Source organism: Odontomachus brunneus, unplaced genomic scaffold, assembly GCF_010583005.1.
Source record: "Odontomachus brunneus isolate Ranch 3 - 2012 unplaced genomic scaffold, Obru_v1 Obru_scaffold_113, whole genome shotgun sequence".
NCBI lineage: Eukaryota > Metazoa > Arthropoda > Insecta > Hymenoptera > Formicidae > Odontomachus > Odontomachus brunneus.
In genome coordinates, this window is record NW_022639563.1 from 114,001 (window position 1) to 126,882 (window position 12,882).

General features: G+C 39.9%; 1 protein-coding gene across 3 annotated transcripts in view; it reads left to right on the top strand.

The window, feature by feature from the left end:
* Positions 1-12,882, top strand: part of LOC116849372 — an 85,596-nt gene that overhangs the window by 57,735 nt on the left and 14,979 nt on the right. The window lies entirely within an intron of this gene.

Here is a 12,882-nt window from a genome sequence, read left to right on the forward strand (position 1 = left end):
ATGACTGGTCGGTGGTATCGAGTGAAATTTGGTACGCGGACTCGCGCAGGCACGATTTATAAGCGATACTCGACGAGGATACGCCTGGGAAATACGTTGCGTCGTCCAATTAATCTCCCCCGAGTAGAACCCGCCATACTTGCGCCGCGGGGTAATCAAACATGTGGCAAATTCGAAACGTCGATAGACGCACGACGACCGGTCAGAGGAGTCGGGAATCTCGAGATTCCGGCAGGAGATGGATAACGTCGACGGATTAATTAATACATGGGATGCGCTCCTAACGTGACGTTGACTTTCCAGCCGATAAACTCTCATAGGCGAACGCGTATTTTGTAAAGACGCGAATTCTCTTGCGCTTGATGTCGTTTAACGACATCACTTTTATATTATTTCATCCTTTTCGTAACGTAAAGTAAAGCGCCCATTTATTGACATCCTATAGTTACTAACACATTTAAAAAAAAAGTCGAATTTTTTGTGCGACTAGCGTTGCAGTTAAATTTGTTGTCAACACGCAATGAGATAAAAGAGAATATCGCAACTAAAATCGTGAACTGTGTTACAGGTAGCAAGAAAAACTAGATTTTTGTAAAGTGTCAGTGACTAAGGAGGATAAATAATCAGGCGTCAGTCATTGAGTACTTTAGCAAGTATCGCGTTTAGTGTGAAGTGAAGCGAACTACGTGAAACGTATTTGCGTGCAAGCGACAAATTGAAGGTATTATTTGCGCGAGAAGCACAAGCTTCCTCCCTCCTTCGAATTATTCGGAGCACGATGAAGCCGGTAACTAGTCGTGAGTCGAATCTAATCTCTCACAGGTTGTATCCTCGAATTAATAGACTCGAATGCCTGACATTCCTTGACGTGATAGATGTGTCAGACAGGTTGGACGCGAGATTGCGATCGAGGATAAATCACTTGTAATTCGATTTCTCTACCCTTGTCGCACGACGACACGACACAATTTTGCCAGGAAATTTTTCGCGTGCAATCCGACGAGAACGCTCGAGAATCGTTGGACGATGAATGATAGCCGCGGGCGAAAAAACGCTCTTCGGCTCGAAGCCGAACGTCGCGTATGACATCATTGGAGATATAATCGATTTTGCGATAGTCATGCCGAATCGTTGCGACAATGCCAGCTCGGTGACGCGTCTTCGCGTGCTTTCGGCTTTACGCCAAGTTTCCGCTTTTTCCTGTAATTTTAACTGTATTTGCGAGCGCTTACAATGCTGTAGATCTGATATCGCGATTGTACGGAATCTTTGCCATGCCACTAATTAATAATTACATGCCACGTAGCGGCGCTGAGCTGCGCTATGAATTACTGAGTTTTGCACTTTCCTCCCGAGCATTTCAACTATCTTTCATAAATAATCGGCAAAATGGCGCATAAGGACGCATAAGACTCCGCCTTTCATCTCCTACTCGGTCGTAGCTCCTATTGCGAGCACTCTGATATTAACAATTAGGTCACTTTAGCGGCAAAGCCGACTTAATGCTAACTGTCGCGTTGTGTCGCTACTAATATCTCGCAGTTTCGCGGGACTTTCGTAAAGTCACCACGAGGATGAATTAATAACGTATTATTATCCCGTACTACCAGGAAACCTCAGCATAAGTTCATTGAAGTCTATCGAAGCTCTCTCGACCGTGACGAAATATACAACTTCGTTCATAACTCATTGAAAATATGTCGAGATACGTCTCGGGATAGAAGTTCAAAATTACGGTAATTATGAATGAATGCTGGAAACGAGTGAATGTTTGGCCTGAGAACGCAAGGCTCAATAATCTTGACATAATGAATACATTTGCAGTTTTTAATGAGACTTCGTACATTTCGTCGCTTGAATATGCGAAAAAAATCGCAAGCGCATTCATTTGAGACTTGAGACACATAAAACAGTTCGATATTGTAATTTTGATCCATTCTTATAATTTTCTTCGAGATAATATATTGCTTTCTTTGAAACAGATATTTTATTTACATTGAAAAAAATATAATTTTATTTTCAGCAAAATCCTCTATGTATGACTTCAAGAGAATTCTTCTAAGACCAAGAAAAAGATATTCTAATCATAATATTCTCGAAATCAGAGGAATTTTGTCTTTAAACTGCAGTATAAGTCTTGTTTTTAATAGGCTTTTGGTGGATATTCGAATAATTCTCTCTTAGTTTCAAAGCATCCTTAAGTTTTGAAAGTCCTATGCTTCAAAGGATTAATTTTGAAATTTACACATTACTTCGGAGAAAATCAAGGAGAAGATACGAAACTCTCAGTTGGGTGAGATAGTTTCTCCGACATAGACACGAGGTTTCGCACAGTAGTATATAACAAACTTTGACCAACTCATAGAAATCAACCTTCTCGCAACAAATTGTATTTGAGAACACGGGTATCCGTTCGTGGCCGTAATCCGCCGCGTTTGACGATGAAACGGAGGTAGACGTGCAAAAGACGATTCCCGCGATAAAAAATCTTCTGCGCCTTTGTTTCACAGGGATGAGCAAATATTTTCCTTGCGAGCCTACATGCTCACTACCGCGATGAGGGTAGTGGCTCGTTTGCCTTCGGGCTAGAGCTACGAAAAAGTTGAAACAGCATAAAATATTCTTCGTAGCTTGCCTCGCTGGATAATTGATTCAAAACACCTGGATTAAATTGCGAAACAGATGAATTTTCAATCTCGTCGTATCACCGCGGCTTTTTAACGACGCACTTCTTCCTCAAACGCGGTCGCGGCGGGTGTCGGTTAATGGGCAAAAAGTTATTTCAGGCGATCGCGTTTTGCCCACACCGAGCAGCGCAAGCATCGGGCGTGTAAGCTAAAATTTCTTTGAGAGCGACGCGCACGTCGCGATAAAGCACGCTCTCCAACATTTTCGTATTGCCGCGTTTTACGAGCACGAAATGCTCGCCATGCGGCGTAAGTCATCTGGCGAAAGGTATGTATATTTATGCATTTTTTCCGCGCTGACACGTGAGGCAGGAACGCGCGTTTTTTTTCTGCGGGAGAAAATTTATTTTAAATCCATTCTGAATTTTGTCCCGGATATTTATGCACATTTGGATTTTATTTTAATTCAATACATTCCTTCCCGGAATTAATGCTAGAGAATTCCGGTGTAATTCGGTATTTTTTGTTTTATTTTATGATTATCAAGAGCAGTCTCCGTTTACTCAACGCTGTGAAGAGATTATCTCGATTGCGTCGTCTCCGATATCACCATTGTATAACGAGCAATTCAGGCGACAAAGGTCTCCTCGTGTCCATTGGGGACTCATATCAGATTTAAATGATAGTTAAAAGTTCATCGTTTACATCGTAAAGCGACGCAGCGCTCACTCGTGCAAATGCTTAGTCCAATTTTGCGGCGCCATTACAGCCATGTACAGAACCGCGTTCTACAATGCAGCGCTTACAATGCAGCGCTTACAATGCGCGCAGAATGTTTAATCATGAATACCTGCCCTTCGGGCAAGCAGATCACCACCAAAATTCGATCGCTTTTCGCCGGCATTCTAATTGCACCGTTATGCTCTGGTCTTACGCACGCGCTACTATTCGCTAGCATCCGCGGCTTGCCCATGATCGGCTTGCGATTGTGAATGTGTATATTGACCGCAAGATTACACTCGGGGAGAACCCTGCAATTGCGCTATTAATAATCCCTTTTTACCGCTCGCCTGCCGAACGGTGAGTAACAATCACGAAAGTGCTAAAATTTGCCTTTTTAACCGCGCGATCGTCAGTTCCAGTTGGATATTAATTTTAGAAGCACCTCGGGAACACATCATTCACGTTCGCGTGTTTCGAGCGAATTTCGTACTTCGCATTACCGTAAAAGAAACAGCACTCACACATGTGCACGCAACATCGGGGAGAGGAAAAGAGACCGTAGTTACGCCGTCGATACAAAGTGCGAGCGCGATTTTGCGCAATGACTCTTAATCCCCGCGTATTCCCGTTCGTTTCGCGAATTGTTGAGGTTCGATTTCCGCGATGAATACTCCCGGAACGTTACGTAACAATTGCCACGTTAACGATAGTAAATACGCGAAATACAGCTTGCCTTGCTGAAATGCACGATGCGTTATTTGTCGGGTAAGCAGTATACATTCGCAGCAAGATGCGGATTTAATGGATTTCTGTTGCCGCACGTTACGTAAGCTACCCTTCGCGCTCCTTTCGGCGCTGCAACAATGCGCTTAATTTCGGCATCACTAATTAAGGCAACTCTCGGTTCTCGCAGCTGAAGTTTCGAAACCGAGGAAATACATCATCGCGTGTCATTTCCAGGCGGGATAACGAAGTGTCCGAATTTTCGCGAATCCTTAATTAAGGAGGATCGACTTTGAAGAATTCTTCGAAAAATCTGATTCTAAGTTTATTCGCGATGAGTCTGGAAAATATTAATACGTCTCTGAGTGAGAAATTATTCATCAGAATGACGTCATATTAACACATTGAAAACAACAAACAGTTGGATCCACAAAATTGGCGGTCACTCGTCTCCGAAGAAATCTATTGAACAGATTATGCATCATTGCAGTAATAAGTTGCGTTGATATAATTACTGATCAAAAATCGCAATCAAATTAATTGATAATTTTCTTCCTCTCTCTCTCTCTCTCTCTCTCTCTCTCTCTCTCTCTCTCTCTCTCTCTCTTCCTCTCTCTCATCGCGGCAACTATATAATTTATTTAATTGACTAATAAATATTTGCTCGAGGGAATTTTGCTCGTTCGAGCAAAGTCTCATTAATTTTACCACTTCTTGTTGGTGCATTAACATATGATGTTGCTATTTATATCGCGATCGATCATGCTTCTCTTTGCTATATCTTCGAGTCGTGGGTGTGAGTGCCGGCGCATTCTCTTAAATTTTTCGAGCCCTGCCACCGTTATTGATTATTTAAATTCTACACCCTGCTGTATCGCTTCTCGTAGCGCCGGTTTCCTGTTTCCGTAGCAAAGGAACGCAGCGTTTCAGCACGTAGTATTAGGATTCGCTGGTCTCTTAACCGGATATTAACACAGGAAGTTGACTTTCGGTCAATACCAGCGACTCGCAGAAATTACGACGCGAAATTCAAGAGTTCCCCAATCACGGGAACGAAAGCATCTACGAATACGAATATCACGTCATTTCAAACGAGAGATCCCATCGTGAAGATATTAAATGCAATAATAAATAGGTCAAGCGCGTATTTGCATTCAGGTTGTTTGAATTTTCGGGCCGTTTTGACTGATGATAAGTCGATTTATACGATAAATACATATATTTACATGTTGAAATATTTCGTTGATTTCTATTTAAATACTTATTTAAATTTTTCCAAACTTTCTTGATATCTCTATACATTATTATTATTATGTAATAAGGAAATTATTATTATTATATATTTCATGTATACTCAAAGAAGAACATGATGGCAACTATATAGGTGACAACTGTGCGAGTTTTGTATGTAAAATTATAATGTACATATATTAATAAACTATTTTGTAGTTGCAGCTAAAGCTTTAGTTGCAATAACTACAAAATAGAGTTTATTAACTCTCCGTCTAATTCATTTTGGGAGCAGTTGAAATTCCAATTATTACGCATTGTTAATTGTCTGTATGAATTAAAAAAAAAAAAATTTCTAAACATTGGGATTTAAATAACGTCCTGACTAGAAAGTAGAGACCTGAAATAATGAAAAAAATTTTTGTTCCGATTTTTTTACTCGTACTTAGTACCATTTCGCAATCAAGCACGTAAAATTTTGAGTTATTACTCAAAAAAGATTGATCAAACTGAACCAAAAAGTCCTCTACTATTTTACAGATGAACACGTAAATTTTAAGTTATTAATTAAAAGAAATTGGTGCACAATTGATTACCCGCGACAATGTATCAATCCTCTTCAATTAATAACAATTAATAAACATTTATGTGGTCAATTGTAAAATGGTAGAGAATTTTTCTATCTACTTCTATATAGTTGGCATCGCCGTGTTTTTCTTTGAGCTGTAGATTATTCGCGATAAAGAAAATTGCAAACATTCGTTTTGCGAATTTTCCAGATATCGAAGCGCGCAATGAAATTCTTGTCATTTGTGCGAGAAAGGCAAAAGAGAGACAATGGCGCGAATATTTTTCGAGCGCGACACTGATCCTTCCACGTTCATTCGCGCAAACGTGGCAAAGGAAAAGGCAAACGTAGCGAAAAAGGTTACACCTCTCTGCTTTTGTGCCGCGTTGATAGCGTGGGAGATATTCGTTTCGACGACGATCTCTCGCCCAACGAGCGAAACGATGCTTTCACTGACGAAAATTCCAGTTATTTATGCGCGTTTATGTGCCGAGAGGTTTACGTTATTGGCATTTTCATCCACACGGCGTGATAAACATTCGTGGATCGGCGTGTCGGCGCGCCGTTTCGCCCGCGATGGCGAGCTTTTCATTCGTATTGCCGTATAACTTATACCAATTAGTGTGACCTTCGATGATATCCCCATCGTATATATGCGCCGTTCTCCCCTTCATACGCACGATATCAAGGTCGTTTTTCTCACCGTGTCACGGCCGAATTCGTGACGTTTTCAGCGCTTCTTGTGATCACTGGCGCACGGTGTCTTGTTAGACGCGGCACGTACACGGAGAAGCGCTTTTACGTTCCACCCTTTTCTCCATTCACTCTTCCCGGCAACGTGAATATCGCGGTCCTGTAGGACGAACTCGCCATAACTCACTCAAGCTTAAATAGTGTAGCCGATGTGAAAAGTACGCGACTCCTCGGACGCTGCACGATTCGTGCCATTCGAAAGACGAGCAAAAAGAACTGGATGTACAATGTGAAAGGTTCCATGATATACAATCAAAGAAATTTAATAAAAAAAGAACGATTATCTCTAAGGTGTATTATCTCTACATTTGTAATATAATACAAACATTGCGGCTCCTCTTTGAAGTTCCTTTAATGCGAATGTTTTATACATTAAATACATAGAATCTGTTTGTTGAAGAATGAAATGTTGCGACCTCTGATTCTATGGACGCGAGTTAAAAAAATTGCGGTTACAAAACTTTGGGCAATCGATCCCAAGAAATCCAATAAAGCCCTAAAGCTATTTATCTATGCAATTTATCCACGCAGTGCTCAATATACGTGTCTCGCATTGTATGTACATCAATAATATTTGCATGTCATTAATGTAGAAATAATACACTTTAGATAAACAAATTTTCTTTATAAAAATATTTAATTTATGGCTCTTAAAATTCCTTAATTTTATTTTATTTTTACTTTTTTAAGAGTTGAAATGAATCGAGCGAATCACATTTATGAGATGAATAACTCAGAGAGACAAATAATCGAGCAAACAAAAAAATCTGTGTGGTTTTCCATGCAAAGAATAAACCGTTAATTAAACTGCGCATGCTTATGCAGTCGGTGTGTTTTAATTAGTTCGGATAATTTTAATATCACCCACACATAACTGTGCGTTGCTAACTGTTACAAGATATGAAATCTTGCAAACATAAACACTTTTATCTTGGACAAAAAAGCAACAAACTCATCGCAATAGAAAAATAAACGTTGTACTTATATACAATAACCGTTGTGCTCTATCATATATAAAAACAATTCTCGCAATCGCGTTCAATTCATTGATAATTCGTGCTCCTTTTGTTTTCTCTTCACACATCACATATCCCGACGCCCGTCTTACAATAAAGACAAACGACGTGCTCGCGAGGGGGTGCTGGAGATTTGTCACTGAGATATTTACATCGCAAGGACGAGACGATTAGCAATGCATGACTCGATGGGACCTAAATCTGAATATTCATGCCTCCAATGAGTGGAATAGCGAGCGCGACCGGCGGCGAGCTATGCTCGGAATAAATATTCCGCGCCTTTGCGCTGAAACCGCCGCACATTACCATTAAAAACTCATGTATACATTAAGCGGGATCTACGTACTTTGCGCTTTATCGAATAATCAATCCGCTACTATCATAGAAAATCGACGATGATTTCGCGTGCGACTGAATGTGAGAGAGAAATCATTCGTTTTCCAGCTGTAGCCGCGAGCTGTTATCTGCAAATTTCGATTTGCAAAAATTTCCACGTGCGAATATAGTTCTCTCTTTCTCTCTCTCCCTCTCTCTCTTGCCCTTTTCCTTTCTCTCTCTCTTTCCCTCTCTCTCTTGCCGGAAACGATATGAGAACTATCAGAAAATTCTCGTCGCTCTCTATTTCCCATGTAATAATCCGTGAACACACGCGATTGAATGCGCTTATGCGTTTCGCATGACTAAGTAAGCAGCTAAACCGATTAGCAAGTATTCCGAAGTCGCATCGTGGTCGACCCGCATTTTCCGAACGGGGGACAACACGGAAAGTGACGTTTGCAAAACTTCGTTGCATCGTACATTCTTATCGAGCTCTCGTATGAATCCCTACCGAGTTTTGTCGGACGCCAGCTCGGCTGATTGCGATTCTTTAACATTAAAAAAAAAGGTTTTTCAGTTATAATAAAAATGATTATTTACGAGAAATTAGCTAAGATGGATTAATAACTAGCAGACACTGCGATATCGCGTGTATTTTGCATTTTAATCAATATGGATAATAAAGACGATATTTATTGGATACCTGAACTACTTGTAAAATTTAGAAAGAATGTCTCTCTGTGATATTCATTCAGATTAAAGCTCTTGGTCTTTCGCCGCAGAATTCTCGATTGATGACGTTAAAAGCGAAAAACCGCATGTCCGAAATTCTTGCGAGATACGCTAAAATAAAAGGATATGCCCATAAAATGCTCTTAGGATCAATTTTCCTTTTTGTTCTAACAATCAATAGAAAGACAGTAAAATTAATATGACATGCAACTTTTCTTTGTAGCCTACCTTTCTTCATGACGAAAATTTTACGGCTGTTACGATTTATTGATTGTTAGAGTAAAAGGAAAGTTTTCGGAATTTTTGACAAATATGCTCAATCAATTAAAAGTGTCATTTTATGGACATAACATTTTATTTCGACGTGTACCGCAAGAATTTTGAGCATACGTTTTCATGCTGCTGACGTCATTAATCAAGATAGCCGTGTCGAGAACACAGTCTTAAAGCTTGATTAATAATTGGTAGCAGGATTTAAATTCCCCCGCGAATAGTGCTAGAATATTGCTGCTGCAAATTTTACGTACCACAGACAATATTTCACCACAGACAGCAGACACAAGAAATAGCGATAAATTTTAACTGTGACATTTACAGTACTGTTTAATTTTAACATTTAAAACCTGAATCCGTGAAACAGTTTTTTGAGCAAGAGTGAAACTAATGCTAAGGACGAGCGAAAAATGGTTGCAACATCCCCCGTATCAATGTTCCGCAAGCGACAATTAAATCATGACGTAGGGGATTGCGAAAGAAGCGCAGTCTTCGTCCGCCGCAATTGGATTTCTAATTCTTGAATTGGTTGTCAGACAACTATCATGGATTCTATTGGAAATCGAAACGCCTGCCCGCGTGACGGATTGATCCGCGACGAAATACCGTACGACCGCATGACGAGCCGAAATCCGACGTATCTCTGCGTTACTATGTTAAAAAGTTGTAACACAATTTGTTTTCCGTTCTGACAATTTGCTGCAGCCTCGTGTGCTTCGAAGCGCGGAGTGCCGGTCAAAATCCATTTCGGCATTGTTTCGACGTGTTCCTCGGATTAACATCAGCGGGAAAGGGTCGCTAGAAGCCTTCGAAACATACATGTACACGCCACGGTAATTTTTCACTTGTAATAACGAGATATTTTTTTCATTTTTCGTTGCAAAATGGATCATATCACAGTTTGTTATACACATATCTGAGGTTCTGAGACTCACCAACACACGGTTTATTTATCATCGCATGTTTTCATATTCGGTAACAATAATAATATCTAACACTTTTTTTATGTGTCTTCAATTTAGAAATTTTTGTAGCTTGCCGGATACATTTCAGTTATTCTAGTAGAAACTTTTGCAACAATATTTTTTTCGTTCTCTTTTTCTCTCTCTCTATATATCTACATAGCTCTGTATATGTATATATCGCTCGCTCTTCTCCCTTTTTGCCAAAATTGTTTCAGAAAGGATGTGCTTCCTTTCATCTATTATGCAACCTATTTCCTTGATAGAAATCCTTGAGACTCGAGTAAAGAAAATCACTGAAAGAGACGAATCTTGCCGTTTGAAAAAAGGAAGAAATCTCCGCGAATCTTTGGTCCATGTATTTTCGTGTTTCTTTCATGTATCCTCAACACAATGAAAATGCTAAATATCTCAGGATTCATAACTAATGATATTTGCGAGCCTCTGGCGAGGCATAAATAAAACAGGAAAAAATTAAAAGGAATTAAAAGGAACTGAAATCCGAGATTTATTACTTATCGTGAGGATTCGCGCGCACTCCGTTCGTCACTATCTTTATTACTCAGTATCTACGGAGGTTTACCCCGAGAGAGATGGAAATTTTCTTTGCCGCGATTTATTCACGCTACCTTTTGCGACTCACTCGCTCGGATAATCGATTGCGTCAATCGTGCTGGCAATGAAAGCGGAAATGAGGGGGTGGACATTCTCGTCTCTAACGCGGTCGTGAGTAATGACGATGAGCGATAAGTAGGCGGTAAAAATATGTGTCGCGGAGGAACCGTCGATATTTTCTATCGCGATTTTTGTTATAAATTTTGCGATCATCGCGAAAACACTCGCTCGTATGTAACAATACTCGACGTCTATTTATAAATTAACAAGAGCAGTTAACTAGATATTACGTGAGGATTTTATTCACGTCGTTGTGCAAAATATGTCGAAATTTCAATTGATTATAGATGATTACAGATGAATTATAAAAAGAGCTTCTCAAAGAAGCTGGACTTGGAACACATTGTTGGCTATTAACCTATGAAAATTGTCTTTAAATAATCGGCAAATCAGTCATCAAAATTAATCGTCATATATAAAATCTTAAATAATTTTATCGATCGATAAAATTAATTATTAATCAAACTTTAATATGTTTAATTACACACTGATTAATAATTAATTTCATAAATGGTTTGAATTGTAATTTTACACATGACAATTGATTAATTTTGACTACTGATTTACTGATTATTTTAGTCACACAGTTTTGATCGATTAATGCTCGATACTAACTTGGAGAAAACTTTCCTTCGACGAAGTTTTTGTCGCACGCTGCCTTTCCTCCCGACTTCTTAGCTCGTAATAATAAACACAATTCCATGTAATTATTCACAAAGTGTTCTCGTTCTCTACACACAGATCACGCGTTTGCCCACGCAATTATATTACATGTTCTAATTACGAGCAACGTAATATAGCTCAGGCTATCGTCAGTTTTCCGGTTAACCAATTTTCGCGCCTCGTTACTTCTTCGCTGCTTGCCGATTGACAGAATGCAGGAAGACTGATCGAGCGTTTAGCAATAGTTACGACGGATCACCCATTTCGCTCGACTAGCAGATTTATATATATGCGATATAACATGGCACGGTATGCTCCGTCACGGCACGATATCCAAATCGAAATCACGAAATGGAAACGAACCGGAAATATCGTCGGAGATACCGCGTTTATGCGCGTAATAACTCAACTGCGCACAATCAATCGAAAATGTTGCAACAACAATGGAACTTAGAGGCAACTTGCTGCTACTTGTAGCCTTGAGTTGAAGGATTACACGAGCTTACATAAGCTTACAAGCTTACCCTTCTCTTGAGATCGGTTTAAAAAGTTACGAAGCTCTCGACCCCTCGGTATATCACACAGTCTCAGGGGGAATTATTCGTACTAAGATAGTGCATATTTAAATAGATCTCTCATAGTTTCGGTGCAGTCGGTGAAATTATTAACATTCATAGAATTCCTGTTGTAACATACATCGCTAAGAATACAAGATGAAGAGTGCTCTCGGTGGTAGTTGCGCATCAGAGGATTGGACGCTTGGAACTATTATTCGCTTGGTCTCGCATGCAAGTTTTGTAATTTCCAGAAAACTGCTTAAAACGCTTATTTCTTCCACGGAGAAAGTTAAAGGGACTTTAATTTATCCTACGCGAGAAGCGTAACACGATTTTGATGGTCCTGTGCGCTCTACAAAATTGAAAAACCCTCGTCTCGAAGTGGTTTTTTCCACCGTAAGTGGAGATAAGATAACAATAAAGAAAGACGAGACATTTCTCTAATCACTTTGCATCGTATTTACCGTCAATAATCTGTCTTTTTGACTCCGCGTAAAGCTAACGGCATCGCCCACGTGGTTTTATTCTGCACAATTTCGACGCAGGAAGGAAACAAGAGTGAAAGTTTCCGATATTGGCTACGTTTTTACCTTACCTACGGAGGAAGTATCATCGTGAAATTGCATCGCCTTACTCTGCCCGTTAAAATTACATTCCACCGTTCTAACAGCCGACGCTCTGTTAATAAATATTACTGGCTCGAGATGGGCTCGGGAGCGTAATATTGGAATATTAGATGACAAAGGGACGGTCCATTCATGGTCTGATTATCCTGAATAATAATATCATTGACACGCTCTGATTTTGATCAAGTCCCCGACTATCCATCAAAACCACAATCGGATAAATTCCCGTCCGATCTCTGTAAACACGTGCCGCGTCATCTGATCGCATTTACGTGACCCTCGACGTGACGTAATTTTGACGAAGCAGAGATCGCGATTGCACTCCGTGACGGGGGAAGAGTAAAGTTTATTCACTCTGGAATAAGATCCACTCGCACGCGGGTACACAGTAATTACACGGAAAGGAAAAAGTACCTAAAAAGTAAAAAAAAAACAT